We start from the raw sequence: 13,881 nt of genomic DNA on the forward strand, positions 1-13,881 counted from the left end.
GCCAACCAAAAAGTGTATCAGAAATGTTCTTTGCTCAAAATGAATGGTCTGAAATTTCTCAGGTTAATATTATGATTATGATGACACCCAATGGGCCTGCCTTGCATTGCGCCCCCACCTGGCCAAGCAAATAAATGTGCCAGAAAATAAAATACAAAAACAAATAGCACACGCATCAAATATGTAAATTTCACAAACGGAACACGTCGGGGCTTTGTTGGATTCCGAAATGTCACGGGTTGCGGCCCGCAGGTGCTCGGGCCCGCCATTGCCGCTTGCGGCTATATTTATTATTATGACCGCCGCTAGCAAAGCTAGCGAAGCGGTCATATAGGGATTGTCAAAGTTTTCCCCCCCCCCCCCCCCCCCCGTCATCTACTTCCTGAATTTTTGGTCAACGATGCCCGGGACACTGAACCACCGGGGCACATGAAATTTGGTGGGTATGTAGCCCCACTAGACTTTTGCGGAAAAATTTAGTTTGGTCCCCGGGGGCCACTCACCCACCGCGCTGGGCCCCCCGAAACCCAAAAAATGCAGTTTTTCCTAAATAACTACCTGAACCGTGGCACCGAGGATCAAGACATTTTTATGGTATGTTGGTCTCAAGGGCCCACATCAACCTAGCCCATAATCACTCATTTGTGATTTGGACCCCCCCGGTAAAAAATGAAAATGCAATATCATTCTGCTTTAATCGCCCCTATCTTCAGTTAAGATGTTCAGAACTGCACCAAATTGTATGTGTATGATTGACCTGGCATTCTCTGGGGGTATGCCAAGTTTTGTAGAATTTCATCCATGGGGGGGTCTAAAAAAATTTAGGTTATGTGTACATTTAGTGACTGTACACTCATTGGCCTGTAGATGGCGATGCACACATATACACATGCACACACACACAGGTACGCACATACTATTGGTATTAGAACGGCCGATACATAATTACAAATTCAGTAGGATTAAAAGAAAGCCAAATATTCATCATCATCATCATGGCTGCATTTTCAGAATTGGCGATAAGTAGTCGTTTGTCCACTAGATGGCGCATCGTTGCAGTGAGACGTAATTTTGTTGGAAGTTAAAAGTGGGTTGGAAAAACAATGGGCGCTTCCTACAAGGACTGTAGTTTACAGCAGAGAACGTCTAATAAGGATAGGACGATGTTCACATGAAATGTAATTCCCATTTCTTCTTGAAGCCGAAATAAATCTGAGAATGTTTATCGGACATGCTTGGTTTTTACTGCAGGTACGTTAATATTATAATATCAATAAGGACCTAGGTACAATAATGTTACCGTTAGCGTTGGTTGAGTGATGGAGGCGAATTTGATTGCATTTGTAGAAAACTATAAATGCGGTTATACCAAGCAAATTGATAGCAGCACTGTAATTGTATCTTTCGACGGTCATTTGTTGCAAGTGCTACAAAAATCATTCTGTGCAATGGAAGATTTACCAACGTTACACCGGTCTGATACAGTTTTGCCTATACATGCGTGAGACTGAGACGCCTGTTTATTTGTTTTAAGTGTGTGCAGGGTGTGAGAGGGGAATCGATGTGCTTTGATTCCAGCTTGGTAGTTGTAGTCTGTGAGATTAAAAAGCACGTGTGTGTGTGAAGTATCCAAACAATTACACCTTCATTTCATTATGGCTGCTTTAGCCACACACCTTAAGCTACTGTGTAGTGGGTCCCATTTAGAAGTGGAACTTTTCGCACGATATGGCAGTTTAAGTCCGCTTGATACTGTAAGGCGTAAGCCATTGGTTTCCAAAAGAGATTTTATTTGTGTCGCCAGCATAGCCTATTGACAATTTATGTTGTCAATAGGCCTACCTTATAAGCCTACCTGTAGCTTAGGGAAGCTAACAGCTTTCTATTAGGATCTAGTTTGTTAGTTACAGTTTTGTCATAACTCCCTGATGCATTTTTGCATTTAGAATAACCAGAGCGTGGATATCTCAATCGGAAAATTAAACAATATCGGGCGCCTATGGACTATGGGTGAACCAAGCCTGATATGCCCGCTATTTATTTTTTGATTTCTTAAAAGATTGAGCTTGGTCTGGTGAAAGCCAGACAAGCCATGGACCTCAGTTACACAATTCAAGGGAACATGAATCAGCCTATATTTGCACGAACAACAACGGACTCTTCACTCTTCCACTTTGGCCCGTTAAAATGTGTATGCACAGTCTAGCGACGCATTTCATCAAGGCCCATTTGGACATGTCTGGACAAGACATTTGGACATGTTTGGACAAGAGCTTCAACAACAGCTCTTCACTCTTCCACTTTGGCCCGTTAAAATGTGTATGCACAGTCTAGCGACGCATTTCATCAAGGCCCATTTGGACATGTCAGTTATTTGCACCACTGGTTAGATGTAAAACAGCATTTCGTTTCAGACTACTGTTACTTAATTTGTGCATTAACAATAACGTTTCAGACTACTGTTACTTAATTTGTGCATTGACAATAAAGTATTACATGAACTAAAGATGACTAAAATCTTATGTAGAAGAAGAAACATTCACAAAAAATCCATCCATCCAAAAATGACCTTGTTTTTGATAGCTGTTGAAAACGGCATGGAACTGACAGATGTTTTTGTTTATAAATAAATAAATAAATAAATAAATCAATAACATTATGCTGATACCTTTTGCTTTTCCCAAATACAATGTAGCCTACAGGTGTAAAGTGACCTTTCATCAATCCAGTTGCAATGGATGAACTGTGATGAACTGCCCTACTTGTGATTGTTTAGAGATTTTAAAGGTTTTATAACAATGCTACATCTTCTTTGGCTATTCTACAATCTATTCACCTTTTCAGCACCAGTAGGCTACTTTCTGTGCAGCCGCACACACACACTCAGGCATGCCAAACAAGCATACACAAAAGTTTCAAGAGTGGGGGATGGAGTAAAAGATGGAGACAAATTGAAGTGTGATTTATTTTCGCGGAACGGATGTACAGGACTGAGCGGCGGTCATATTTTGTACCGTTATGTGGTACATCTAGTTAAAAGAGCATTTATGTTTGGGTGGGCACATGCTCAACTAGCTTCAATGGGCATTGAGCACCATACAACCTAAGGCAATAACATTTGCAGCTGTCAGAAATATATATAGCAGCCAGTGTTGAGAAAGTTCACTTTCTACGTGAACCAGTTCAAAGTTCAGTTCACAAAAAACTAGTTCAGTTCATAGTTCATAATTCAAAATTTTTAACTAAGTTCACACTTTCCACTTTTTTTTTTGTTGCTGCGAGCTTTATTTTTCCATATAGAATGCAGTTAATTTGGGTTGAAGATCTGTCTTGACAGTCTTTAGATTTTTTATTGGCTTGCACATACCTCGAAAGGCAAGCCAGGAGCTTCAGTTCAATGTGCCGTTTCAGGTTTGCTGTGGATGTGACTGATGTGCAGGCAAAGTTTGCACAGAAATGTACGATTTTTCCCATCCTCACCGACCTGGTCATAAAACTCGTTTAAATGATCATACGACGCCTCCTTGCTGCTTTGTCGTCTACATCAGCCTTTCTCAAAAATTCTTTGACCTGAGGCCCAGTCAAGGCATACTTTGGGGTCATAGGGCCCACCTACATGAACCCACCCCCTCCTCCCACCCCTATTGTAAAATACAATTACAATAGTTTCATTGTTCTTGCATTGTTGCATGATGCTTGCATGAGAAATACTTACTTTTGAGAAATACTCAAAACAACAACAATTATATGGGTGCCATTGTTTTGGGATGTTTCCCTCATGCAAGCATCATACACTGATAGCATATTTATATGCTATTTAATTACATTTCATTTGAATGCCTGAATGTAAGGATTCAGGAAACACACCAGCTTTTGTGAATGGTAAATGGCGGATCAGATCATGCGTAAATCACTGATCTGGAGATCTTTAACTATCTTTAACTAAGACTAATTAATAGCTTTTGGCTGACTTTAATACTTAATGCTAGACAGTGTTTTATATAGTCTGTGCTCTGTTTTTTATGGAAGTTGCATAAATCCACGTCGTTCTATTAAATGTCGTTTCCTAATTAAATAGCCTTCCAATAGGTTGAAGCTTAGCTTTCAATGTGCACACGCATGCATTGAATAAACGCTCATTCCACAACTTAATTCTATGCCTCTATGTTTGATGACACCAAACTAACAAGTATGTCCTACTAATTACAGAAACGTTTGTTTTCAATTTCAATTTATTGTGCTTATAGAGCGCCAAAACATTACACATGTATCATGGCGCTTTACAGAATGTAGGCAATCAGAGAAGGAGAAGAGGAAGAAAAGAAAAGAAAGAAAGAAAGAAAGAAAGAAGGCCCATGGGTAACAGGGGTGAGGAAAAACTCCCTAGAATTGGAGATACATACAGTGGGTCCCAGTTAAGTTTGGACGGGTTCCTTCATGAATCACGCACCCTATTTTCTCAGCAGAAATGGCACAAACTGAAGTTGACACAAACAACCACAAGGTGTCACTTGGGAGTTCTGCCACTACTATTTTTGACGCGACTTGACTTAACCCTTTAGGCGCCAGAGGTTTTTTTCCGAAACGATCAATTTTGACATCTTCATTTCAAAAGGCTATATCTTAAAAGTGATAAGAGATAGAGACTTTCTGTAAATTAGAGAAATATTAAGGATGACCCAAAGTTTATGTAGAGATTAAATGTTTATATCTAATTTGCATATTATGACGTCATATGGTGGCGGCCATCTTGGATTATAGAATTTTCATGAAAAGTCGCATGTTTGAATGATAAAATGCACCACTTCTTTCCCCCCAAAATGTCCCTCACCTTCTGTATGCTATATTGCACAATACTGAATGCTCAGGTGAATAGTAAGTAGTGAACAAACTGTGTAAATCATTACTAATAAATGGCCGAAACAAACCAAATGCATGTAGCGGTAGACTGGCCTTTTGCTGTAGAGATTTTCCATTTACTACATACAGTAGGCACTCTGATTCCATGTATGGGGCACATATAGATTATTCAGATGACACACAAACACAAGTAGACAAGACCTGTTTAGTTCAAAAGCTCATTTGCCACGGCAAGGCACAGATCAGGAGTGAGATGACGAGACAAGACAAGAGACAATGTTAGTATTTTTTTGTTTTTGTTTTTGTTGATGTTTTTTTTCTTAGCTGACAAGGACACACACACACAAAAAGGAACACATAGTGTATGTCCTAAATGATCAGGGAAATAGATAGCAAATCAACAGTGTAAATCATTACTAATAAATGGCTGACATTTTTTTTTTTTTATGTAGCAGGCCTTTTGCTGTAGAGATAATGACTCCCTATCCCTATCCATACAGGGCCGGCATTCCCATCATCTTGTGATAGACTATGCATGACCTAATGTGTGTGTGTGTGTGTGTGGGAGAGGGAGAGGGAGAGAGCGTGTCACCACCTCCACCATGCGAGCAGCATGGCCAGATCTGCCTCGCGCGTGCCGAGTGGAGAGAATTTGCGCAGCTCGGACTAGGCCTACTGTCATTCTCATTGCGACTCCCCACACTGCCACTACGTTTCCCCCTAACTCTCCTATGAGCACTTCGACCTCGTCTAACATACCCAGTGGCATTAGACAAAGGCTCCACCACGTTACTGTCGCCGCGATTGTGGAGAGGCAAAAGACAGAAGCTAGCGCTATTAGGCTACCTCCAGCCTTGTTCGCCACACCACTAACACCCTGCTAACTTCCCGATGAACACTCCGAACCCGTGAAACATTATTCCCACCAGTGACATTGGGCAAACGATTCAACGTTTGTGCTTGGTGTAAGCTAAACTACGGAGTAAACTCTCACTTTGTCCAGCTGCATCATTGAAGGCAGGGACGCATCTGAAGCCTCACTAAACGAATCACCGTCATTTCCTGAAGGCAGATATTCCCCTTCAGAATCAGGGTCCGCGAATAGAAGACCCAACACTTAATTTCAGGTAAACTTTTTTGATGCCATTAGACGATAATCTAATGCAAATACTCGCTAACGTTGACAATATCGCTCTGACTAAGTGGCTCACACGCACACTAGCTCCGGTATTGCATGCACTGATTCAATGCACTGTAGCTCAAAAGTTTTGTTTAAACCATGACCTTTTTCGGACTTGGGGATGACGTATGACATGTCTGCCACCTAGTGGAGTGGATGTCGAACGAAATATGACACCCTATTTGACTAAATCGGCCGTTTTATTCAGTACCGCATCTTGTCGAGTAAACTCGACAGTGGCGCCTAGAGGGTTAACTGCTTCCATGACGCAGTGAGCCATTACCAAACATATATGATAATAAAATAGCGTGAGTTTATATATCTTATACCCTATTTGTCACGGTTACTTATAGATTTGATAGTGTAATGATAAGCGCATGAGACTTTCAGCGGGGGCACGGGAACTTAAATTGATCACCGTACTTTAAGCTTACACTTAAACAGACAAAACATTCTAATATGAAAATGTAGATGCAATTGTTGTAAAATGGTGCAGCTCCTTTAAGAAAGCCCCGTGCGCAGGGATGGAGAGAGAGAAAGTGAGAGGGGATGTGTGTTAGAACTTAGATGCGTGTGGAAAAAGTAGACGTGCTGTTGAGACTGGAGCAAGTCATATTCAAAATAATGCAAAAAATAAATCCACAGATAAAACCAATTATCCTCATTCATTGCAACCGCAGCATGCCTGCTTGCCGACGTTCAAACGAAAAAGATATCAAAGCACCTTTTGCGTTTGAATGTAGCACGAACATTTTTTTAAACAGCTGGACAAATGATTTAGCTAATTGATTATAGCCTGTACACCAGCAATTGTTGAACATTTACCTGTACAAGTGCATTGACAGTAGCCCAGCCTAACAAGCATATTGCATGTTGTAGGCCTACTGTAGAAATTTCACTTAAATTGCAAACGCTACATGCCTGCTTGCCGACGTTCAAACGACAACGAAAAATATCAACACGAGGGTTGAGTCTGAATGACACGGAGTTCAGACTCATATTGCTTCTCATAACCATCTATAAAAAAAGTGTTTTCTTTTCTTTTTGAGCACGTCCGAATCCCAGGACATAATGCACTGGACCTTATAATAGGCTCGAGATATAATTCCAAAGGGAGCAGATAGGGGCCTACTGCACTTAAAACTTAAACAGATTAAACGAAGCTTCCCGAAATTTGAAATTGCGATCAGTGACTGGCATCGGGTGAAGCTTTTCGAAGTTGAACAGTCTATTAAAAACTAAATTTGAGCACCTCAATGTCACAGGAGAGACTGGGCTCTCCCTTCTATGAATTGAAAAAGACGTTATGCTACCTGCAAACTAGCCTATGATTTCATTGCTGAGTTTGCAGCAAAGCAAGACAATGTTATTTCAGAGTCAGGATATGGCAAATCAGTGTAATTTATTTGTCCAATGTTAGCCTACAGACCAGTTTCCATAGTGCACATCTTATCAACAGTCTGAATGTCGTGTGTGTTTCTGCTCATTGACAAATACCGTTCAGCACAATGATTCATGCCCAATTAATTTCCCCTGTTAAAGTGTTCACCTTTGTTACACTATTTGGTTTCGTGATGTAGCCTATGATAAACACACATATGGCCAAATATGTGACTCAGCTAATGGTATAGGCTATACAATTTCCCCTCTTAAAGACAAGCTGGTGTAGCTTATTAGACTAGGCTACTAAAATGTACCGACAGTAGCCTTGGCTATAAGTAAGCTATCGCATGATTTCATGCACGCAAGTTCATGCATCTGTCAAGTTCGCACAGGGCCTCGCACCCCCTTGCGACGGCCCTGCAGCTCCTCCTAAGACAGCGAAGAAAAAGTTAAAATATGCGATAAACCCGGGAAAAGTTGACAGGTTTGTTTTGGTCCCGGTGATTCTTTGTGAAATTGTGCAAACGACAGCCTTTTCAAGGCATTTCAAGGAAGGAGTCGTAGCATGCAAGCTCCCAAATTGACCCAGTAGCCTACAGAAGGCATCAATAAATTGTTGGGACTGGGGAGGGTCACGTCTTTTTTGACTAACGCTCCCAAAACTCCTCCGGTAGCTCCTTAAATAAATAATGAACAGTCCCTAATTGATTATAGCCTGTAGGCCTACACCAGCAATTGTTGAACATTTACCTGTACAGGACATTGACAGTAGCCCAGCCTAACAAGCAGATGTTGCAAAAGACATCAAAAGACGCAATTAATCAGAAATAAATAATGTAATCTGCATCTGCAAACTGCAAGCAACAAGAGGGTTGAGTTCGCTGTGAGGCCAAACCCAAGAGCAGAGCCTGTTAAGGCACTCGATAGGCTATATGGTAACGAGCTGTGTGTGCCTGGAAAGACAATAGAAGATGCTTTCTGAATAGCACAGTGAAGACGGCTCTGGTCATCCCATACATTCCCCCTACTTCCTGTAGCCTACCATTATGACTTGTTGCCGTTTTGGGACATTAAGCTTTTTCACGTTAAGCCCCCCTCCCCCACCCCCTTCTTTCACAAGCAGTGGGGGAGCGCGGGCACAAAGTAACACTTTTTGGTAGACAAAGGAGGGTTCTCCGCGCTTCTGTCATTTGGCGACAATCCGGTGCAACCAGGCCAGGACAGAGAGAAGGCCAGGACAGAGAGAAGGAGAGACGCCGGTGCAGCTCAGATGTCTTATTAGTAAAAGGTGCAGAACATTATTAAACTTTGACTAACGTTTCGATGTGTCGATGTTTTTGACTAACGAACATCGAAACGTTATTCAAAGTTTAATAATGTTCTGCAAAACTAAAGAATAAAGAAAATTAAGAAGACATCTGAGCTGCACCGTCGTCTCTCCTTCTCTCTAACACTTTTTGGCTTTGGCTAAATATTTCTAAAATCATTTGAGTTTCACTAGTCACATGTTTTAACAAGGAACACTTGTTCTTGAACTAATAAAAGACGTGTGACGAAAATTGACTTTATTTTCCATACGGAGAAATAACAGAGTAAGAATAACAATAATGCAGAGTCTAACCAAGGTCAATCTTGCCAAAAAAGCCCTCAAATCTGAAAACACATGAGGCAAAAGTGCAAAACATCACAAAACTAACTAAACTAACATGCGCATATTTTTGTATTGCAATCATTGTAGCCTACAGTTGTAACAGCGCGTAACAGTCGTTTTACTCCCCGTATGCGCTCATTATAAAGAACGTTTAACGTGTCCCAAAAACAGCTATCAACTAATCACCAAACGTCTTATAAACAAGTATTGCCAGGAGCAACACCTTGCAAAAAAATGATAACAATAGGCCTTGGCCTTTATATGGCTCTGCTCCTGCCTAGATTCGAACTCAGAACTGCCTGAAAGTTGCAGACCTGTTCTGGAAATACGCGCATTAAGGAGATGCTGTAGGCAAAGGCTATATTTCAACCTCGTTAGTGTAGTAAAACAAATCAGAACTATTCATGAGGTTTCTGGGCAGCATATTTATGTTCTGTTAGCAAGTGAACTTCTCATGACTGCCGACAAAGTAGTACTGCCAGCTGAAGAAGCTCTCATTTTAAAACATTACTGAGAGACAGGCACTGTACAATCAAGACATCTTGCCACTGAATCCAAAACTATGTTTAACATTATGTAAAACTTATAGGCTACCGTGGACTAGCATGTTGCAGGGGCTGCTAAAAACACTTGGCCAATCACAGCCCTTGCTGTCGAATGCTCCGTCCGGTTCGACCGTGGAACGCCACAGCGGACTATGCTGCCCCCAAGCGGCTGCAGTTGTACTTACATTTCACCCAGCTGCGTGAATCACCTTGATGGTGAATGAAGTGTCAATTCTTAACTGGGACCCACTCTACATGTACATATATCCTGTATGGGTTATGTATGTACATATATCCTTTAGGGTTTTGTATGTTGTACAGTCTGTTCTGTCGTCTGTCCTGAGCCCAACACCTAATCAAATTAATCAAATTCCAGGCTGTTCCATCGTAGCGGCAATAAAGCATTGACTTGACTTGACAACTCAGATGCCCTTCTGTTCACCTCCACCTACCACCACAACCATGTAACCTGCATTGTGTTGAACCTGCACGTTTCAGCCCTGCACACGCCCGGACTCGAACCCGCGAACAGCAGCACCTCGGATCGGGAGGCGAGCGCGCTAACAATTGAGCCAATAGCCCAGGCTACTGGCTCGCATGCCAGCAGCACTCTTGAGGAGTCAGGGAGTGAGGTTTACCAACGTTCCACAAGCACTGCTAAGCTAGCTGGCATCCGTTACAACCACATCACCACAGGCCTTCACAATCTCCACTGGCTTCAGTCAAACATGGGATCAAGATTTTAACTACATAGAAATAGGGTCTTCTGATATTACTAGAAATTACAGAGGGAGAGAGAGAGTGAGAGCGAGATATCTATTATATGGAGCACAACAACACTGTTGGGAAATGCTGCCGTGTGTTATTCATGAAATGGAGTTACCGTATTTTCCGGACTATAAGTCGCACTTTTTTTTCATAGTTTGGCTGGTCCTGCGACTTATAGTCAGGTGCGACTTATATATGAAAAAAATTATATAATTGAACATGTTTTTAACCCTCTAGGCGCCACAGGCGACTATAGTCGACAAGATGCGGTACTGAATAAAACGGCCGATTTAGTCAAATAGGGTGTCATATTTCGTTCAACTTCCACTCCACTAGATGGCAGACATGTCATACGTCATCCGAGTCGAAAAAAGGACACGCTTTAAACAAAACTTTCTAGCTACAGCGCATTGAATCAGTGCATGAAATACCGGAGCTAGTGTGCGTGTGAGCCACTTTGTCAGAGCGATATTGTCAACGTCAGCGAGTATTTGCATTAGATTATCGTCTAATGGCATCAAAAAAGTTTACCTGAAATGAAGTGTTGGGTCTTCTTGTAACAAACGCTCTCTAATGCTTTCGAAAGCGAGGGCTACAATACGCATCAAAAGGTGCGGGCGACTATTCCATTACACTTGCTGGCAATCAAAGTAGTGGACATGCGTTAAATAACCAAAAAATACAAACATGGATCGTCCTAGCAATAACCCCAGGATGTTTTACCAAACACGGTTGAATAACACAAGGACACAAACGTTAAACCTCCGTGCTTTATAGAATTATTGTACCGGCGGGAATCTACAGTATAGGCCAGCTCCATTCATTCACTCATAAACAAAACAAAGTGCGCGCATCGCGCCAGCAACCCCAAAATACCCACAAAACAACCCACAAAACAATTTGTCAAGTATATTGTTCAATAGGTCAAGACCGTGGAATAACTAAATGTCCGAGAAAACAAAACAATGTCCTTTTACGAAGTGGCAACCTCTCCGCGAACGCAAAAAAATAAGGAAGGACACGGCGGTCCGGTTTTAAAAACCCCGCGTCTCACCAGCCTGTCCTTGTTGGCAAACGTCCGTCCAGATGAGTAATCCCCATATAGAAAAAAAGGCAAAGCATCCAACAATGTCCTTTAGAACAAAAAAGGGTAATCCGAGACCGTGCGACGATACTCCACACTCACGTAGTCCAACATGTCAAACACATAGGCCTGTTCGCGCTGCCCCTACCTAACGTGATAGCAGAACATAAGAAAACTTTGACCCTGTCCCACGAACGCCTCCCATTGATTGACAGGCCAATTGATGGGAGTTCCTCATTATCAGAGTGAAAATCAGTCCTATACCCGTGTGTTTACTTCATTTCTGGTAGCCTATCTAATGTTCATGACTCACATAATTACTATTATACCAGCAGTAACATTCAAAACCATATGAGTACATGCTCAAAATAAAACACATCATTTTAATGGGTGACCATTACATTCCCCCCCCCCCCAGCCAGCGGCATATCTGGACCAAAGAAGGGTTTCATGTCCACCACATTGACTGTGTCTACTTTTGCATTATCCGACACCCAGCGCACACGGTAGTTTACTGGACCTAATCTTTTTTCTACCTTAGCAGGTCCCGACCAACGGGGTGCAAGTTTGGCGGAAGATTTGACAGCTGCTTTCGACAGTGGGTGCGCCCTAAGCCAGACCAGATCACCGACCATAAAGTGTACATCCCTATGGCGTGCATTGTAGTATCTGGCTTGTCTGGTTTTGGCTAAACCTACATGTCGCTGAACCTCTTGATGAATGTTTTGCTGTCTGTGAAGTGTTGTGTATGCAGGTGAGGTAGGTGTTGGTGTTTTGGAGATGAGACGCTCAAATGGCCCCTTAATGCTACGCCCTAGCGCCAACAAGGCTGGTGTCACCCCAGTTGTCTCATGTGTGGCGCTGTTAATGGCCAGGCGGAATTCTGGGAGCCACCTGTCCCAGTTTTGATGGTGCTGCTCCACAAAAGATGCTATCATGGTTTTCATGGTTCTATTCACCCTTTCAGTCATGTTCGTCTGAGGGTGGTATGCTGTTGACAGCTTTTGCATAACCCCCCATGACTCACACAGAGAGGACATGACTTGACTGGTGAACTGGGGTCCACGATCCGATACCATGTAGGCAGGCACTCCCCACCTAGTGAAGACTTCATCCTTCAGGATTTTACAGACCCGTGGAGTCTTCGCATCTTTCATTGGGAACAACTCCACCCACTTGGTGTAATAATCCACGACAACCATGAGCATTGTGTTCCGGGCCTTACTGAGTGGGAATGGACCCATGAAATCTACTCCAATCATCTCACCAGGAGTCTGGACGTTCGTCTGTTGTAATTGGCCAGCAGGTCTTTCGTTTGTTGCTTTATACTGCTGGCATTTCTGACACGAGCGGACATGATCCCACACATCTTTTCGTATAGATGGCCACCAGGCCACCTCCAAGATCCTGAGGAGGGTCTTCATCCTTCCAAGATGGCCTCCGATAGGACTGTTATGAAAGTAAGCAAGGAACTCTGGCACCATCTTGCTCGGGACCACCAGCTGGTAGTTAAATCCAGTGTATTTGGATGGCACTCCACGATACAGAACTCCCTGCTGGTCTTGATAGTGGACTCGGCCTGGGCTTGTTCTTGGTTCTTCTTGCCTCAGCTCTTCACAGACAGGATCTGTCTGCTGTGCTTCTTCAATCTCCTGTAGAGTTGTTGGCAGTTCAGCCCAGTGTGTCTTGGCTACAGCAATGCACATGTCCCCTGCAGGTGAGCGGGACAGGGCGTCGGGGACAACGTTGCAACACCCTTTCTTGTAATGGACGCGGAATGAAAAAGGCTGTAATCTCAAGGTCCACCGTGTAAGCCTGGATGAGGTTTTTGGGCAGTTAAAAACCCAAGAAAGAGCACTGTGATCAGTGAAGACATCAAAAGTGCTCCCCTCTAAATAATGCCTCCACTTCTCCACTGCCCACACTACAGCCAGACATTCTTTTTCTGCTGTGGAGTACCTCACTTCTGCATCCTTTAGCGCCCTAGACGCATATGCAATTGCCCTTTCTTCACCAGCAACATTCTGGGTGAGAATGGCACCCAACCCCACATCACTTGCGTCAGTGTGCACCTGAAATGGGTGACGGATGTGGGGATGTGCCAGGACAGGCGGAGCCTGCAAAGCCAGCTTAAGCTGCTCAAATGCTGCTTGGCAGTCTGCGGTCCAGTTCCAAGCAACCGCTTTCTTTTTCAGCTGGTTCATCGGAGCAGACACATCAGCCAGATTCGGGATGAATTTATGATACCAGCCCACAAGCCCCAGGAATCTTTGCAACGACTTCAAGTCGGTTGGTGCTGGGTAATTGCTAATAGCTTCCACTTTAGAGGAATCTACCTCAACTCCCTTGCCTGACACAACATGTCCCAGAAATTTTAACTGGGTCTGCAACAGGTGGCACTTCTTGATAT

Source organism: Alosa sapidissima, chromosome 11 (genome assembly GCF_018492685.1).
Source record: "Alosa sapidissima isolate fAloSap1 chromosome 11, fAloSap1.pri, whole genome shotgun sequence".
NCBI classification, from domain to species: domain Eukaryota; kingdom Metazoa; phylum Chordata; class Actinopteri; order Clupeiformes; family Clupeidae; genus Alosa; species Alosa sapidissima.